This window comes from Rattus norvegicus, chromosome 15, assembly GCF_021556685.1.
Source record: "Rattus norvegicus strain SHRSP/BbbUtx chromosome 15, alternate assembly SHRSP_T2T, whole genome shotgun sequence".
In the NCBI taxonomy this organism is placed as follows: Eukaryota; Metazoa; Chordata; class Mammalia; order Rodentia; family Muridae; genus Rattus; species Rattus norvegicus.
This window is the reverse complement of record NC_141548.1, coordinates 49,886,270-49,890,756: the sequence shown is the minus strand read 5'-3', so window position 1 is coordinate 49,890,756 and position 4,487 is coordinate 49,886,270. Positions and strand designations below refer to the sequence as shown.

General features: G+C 40.3%; 1 pseudogene; it reads right to left on the bottom strand.

Moving 5' to 3' along the window:
* Nucleotides 1–2,691: 2,691 nt before the first annotated feature.
* Rpl7a-ps3 (ribosomal protein L7a, pseudogene 3) lies at nt 2,692–3,488 on the bottom strand (annotated as a pseudogene).
* Nucleotides 3,489–4,487: the final 999 nt, after the last annotated feature.

Here is a 4,487-nt window from a genome sequence, read left to right as displayed (position 1 = left end):
TGGTACATCTACACAATGGAATATTACTCAGCTATCAAAAACAATGCCTTCATAAAATTCATAGACAAATGGTTGTCACTGGAAAATATCATCCTGAGTGAGGTAACCCAATCACAGAAAAACACACATGGTATGCACTCATTGATAATTGGTTATTAGCCCAAATGCTTGAATTACCCTAGATGCATAAAACACATGAAACTCAAGACAGATGATCAAAATGGGAATGCTTCACTCCTTCTTTAAAAGGGGGAACAAGAATACCCTTGGCAGGGAATAGAGAGTCAAAGATTAAAACAAAGACAGAAGGAACACCCATTTAGAGCCTGCCCCACATGTGGCCCATACATATACAGCCACCCAGTTAGACAAGATAAATGAAGCAAAGAAGTGCAGGCCGACAGGAGCCGGATGTAGATCTCTCCTGAGAGACACAGCCAGAATACAGCAAATACAGAGGCGAATGCCAGCAGCAAACCACTGAACTGAGAATAGGACCCCCGTTGAAGGAATCAGAGAAAGAACTGGAAGAGCTTGAAGGGACTCGAGACCCCTTATGAACAACAATGCCAAGGAACTATAGCTTCCAGGGACTAAGCCACTACCTAAAGACTATACATGGACTGACCCTGGACTCTGACCTCATAGGTAGCAATGAGTATCCTAGTAAGATCACCAGTGGACGGGGAAGCCCTTGGTCCTTCTAAGACTGAACCCCCAGTGAACATGATTGTTGGCGGGAGGGCGGCAATGGGGGGAGGGTGGGGAGGGGAACACTCATAAAGAAGGGGAGGGGGAGAGATTAGGGGGAAACTGGGAACCGGGAATAACATTCAAAATGTAAATAAGAAATACTCAAGTTATTAAAAAAAAAAAAAGAAAGGTGTGTAGTCAGCCTGAAGTACTTCAACACACTTGACTGGAACTGAGAAGAGAAGTTAAGTTCTCAAGGTAACTGAGAGAGTTCTTAGTGGGCAAAAAAGAAAATCAAGGTTCTCAAGTAAGACTGGAGAGTAGACTGGTACTGGATCAGGGATTTGCCGAAGAAGTAGGACCATATAGTGATGCATGACAAGAACCATGGTTTATTTAACTCTGATTAAATAAATGAGACTGTAGCACTGGTATGTTTGCCTTTTGATTCTATCTGGATCCCAGGCCATGTGATGTTGTCAAACTTCAGGGTTGATCTTTCCTCTTCCTTATACTTCTTTGAAAAATTTCTAACAGACAATGTGGTCTAGATGTTTCTAAATCTTGTGAGGTTGACATAAAGACCAAATGGTGAGGAGAGGTGCTGTGGGAAACTGTCAGTTGCTAAGTATGATGCCAGTCAACATCTCTATACTCATATCTCTCTGACTTGGAAGGGAAGACTGATGCCACCAGATGCAGTACCAGGGGCATCTGCATTTAAAAACACCACTTTGCATCACCTCCAGTTTCCAGCTGAGACATACCACAATTTGCAACACGATTCTCACATGTTGCAAATCATAATCAGCAAGCACTAAGATAACATGAATGAGAAAATATGGCAAAAAGGCAGTTTTCTTTGATGCTGTGATCCTTTAGACACGAGTTCTGTCACTATCACTCTGAGATTTCTTAAGTAGCCAGAATTCTTAGAACAAGAACAACAAAAAAAAAAATCCCAGCCCAACTATTTGATGCCTGGAAGTGGTTTTCCTTAACACGATGCCAGGGATACATTTTTGTTCTGTGAGTTGTTACTGTGTTAACCTCAGCTCTAGGATCAAATACTTTACATGTGCTGGCCATGGGATAATGCCCATCTCCTCTAGTGCTTGGTTCAGTAAAAGCTAGTGTTTGAACTCATCAGTGGGTTCATCTGGTCTACCAGCGTATAGACAGCATAGACAAGGGATGAGTTAAAGAATTCTTAAATCTCCCTTATACTTAGTGAAAAAAGTGCTGAGAGATAAATCAGGGTTGTCTGTAGAATAAGTATGTGACCCAAATATCACTTGGTTTATATTCATCATCTTTGTGGCTCCTTTCTTTAAATAATTATTAATACATACACAGTATAATTCTAACATTTTGGTGGTGGTGGAAATCTTGCTATTTTCTGTTCATTTCTTTCCTTCTTTGTAATCACATAATCAGGAGACAGCATGTCACAGATGTCAAAATGTTTACTTCTTCTTACATAGATTATTTTTCCCTGTTAGTGAGAAGTCAGAGAGACTTTCTTTGAATAAAGAGCCATTGTTAAAAGGAGGACAACTAACATTTGTTGAGGGATAAAAGTTTCTATATTACAATCAATATGTCGGAGCAGCAAACTGCCTTGAAATATGTAAAGTTGTCTGTAAAGCAACAGAATGACTCATGGAAAATCTGAGCACATGTGGCTCCATTCCCAGTCTCCACAGAAGCCCATCATCCTCCAGCAGTCATGACTGGGATCATGGTATGTCTTTAGTTTATATCTTTTAGAATTTCTTCAGCAAACTGTGTTTTCACTGTGAAGAATTACAAACATTTTATAACATTTACCTTTTAGGATTTCATACTATTCATTTTGCCTAAATTATATTAGATTTATAAATCGAACTGCTTGCTATTAAAGCAAAACAGGATTGTAAAAATATCACTATACAATTCAAACTTGATTCTTTTTTGAAGATAATTTTGTAATTATATTTATGTACAGAAAGCTTAGTGTTAATCCAGTTTAGTGGTGAGTTCTTTAGCCATTGCCTTTTCCAGCTTGGCAATGTGAGCCACAGACTTAGGACCCAGAACGTTGCTTCCCCGGTGGTGGCAGATCGCACTATATGTGTCATTATAATTGGTCCTAATAGCTTCCACCAGCTTAGCCAGAGCACCCTTGTCTTTTGAGTTAACCTGTGTGAAGGCTACAGTGATGCATGTTTTCCTGTGGACCAGGCACCCTAGTCTGGCCTTTCTCTTGATGATGCAGTAGGGCACCTCCACCTTTTAACAAAGGGCAGGCAGAAAAACCACCAGCTCAATGGAGTCTACATCATGGGTAATCACTACCAGCTGAGCTTTCTTGTTTTCCACCAAGCTGGTGACTGTATTGACCTCTGCTCGGAGAACAGGTGGTCTCTTAGTTAGGACATCCCCTTTGCCAACAGTTTTCTTCTCAGCATGGGCCAGTGGCCTTTGCTTCCCTCTTACTTTGTTTCTGGCCTATAGTTGTGGGCAAGCTTAAGCAGCTGAGTTGCTGTTTGCCTGTCCAGGGCCTGGGTGAACTGGTTAATGGAAGGAGGTACTTTGAGGTGTTTATAGAGGATGACCCTTTGCCGCTGCAGCCTGATGTAGTGAGGCCATTTGACGAAGCATGTTAGATCTCTTTTGGGTTGGGTGTCCTGTCCTATGCTGAAGTTCTTGGGCCTTTTCTCAAAGGATTGACCATCTTTTTGGCCTCCTGTTTCTTGACGATGGCAGGGGGCCACGGCCACCTTCTCCCCCCTGGCTTTCTTTCCTTTGGGCATTTTGCTTGGCTGGAGGAGAGAGAAAGAGGAGGGAATTGTGGACGATAAGTTGCAAACTTGATTCTTGTAGAGGCATTATCCATTTACATACCAGATATTCAGAGTTATATTGTCTATGAATGATGATACTTTTATTTCATAAAGCTTCATGCTGCTTATTTTCTTGCCATTTTGCATGTGTTGAGATCCCTGCTGGAATGACAGAGATATAGTGAAATAGCTTCCTTCTTCACACCTGTAGGAATTATGGATAGTCTTTTACTATTAGTTGTGATATGAGTTGTAGGGTTTCTTTTTAAAGATAATATTATCAATTTGAGAAAGTTTTCCTGTGTGTTTAGTGAGCTGATGTTTTCTATCACGGATGAATCTAGAATCTGTGGAATGCTTTTCCTACACAGATGGAGATAACTCTAGGATTTCTCATATTTCATTTGATGATGTGGTAAGTTAAGTTGTTTTTTTTTTTTTTTGATGTTGAGAAAGCTATGCATTGAGGGGTACAGCTAAGTTGGCACAGGTACTTTTTATGTGCTGAGGTATCAATTTGAGTTTTTGTTGAGGAAATTTTGCACATGCTTTTGTGTCATGTATGTAATTGATTTGTAGAATGTTATCCTTTGTGGAATGTTTTTGTTTTGTTTTAAAGTCATATTGGTCTCTCCTATAATGGATTAGGAAGTGTTCTCTCCTCTGGAAAAGGTTTTAGAACTGGCACATTTTCTTTAGTAGTTTGAACTTTAGCCAGGGAAAACATTTGCTCTCTAGGTGCTGCTTGATGTTGCCAATTTGAAAGAAATTGGAGTCACAGAGGATATGGGTCTTTGGGTACATCATCTGGGAATTATCTTGATTTTATTCATTGAGGTAGGAAGACCTGACTGCTGTGGGCAGCACCATTCCTTAGGCAGTGGATCCTGGACTGTTTAAAAGTAGAGAAAGTGACCCAAGCACTAATATTCACATATTCATTGCAATTTTCGGCTGACTTTGGACATT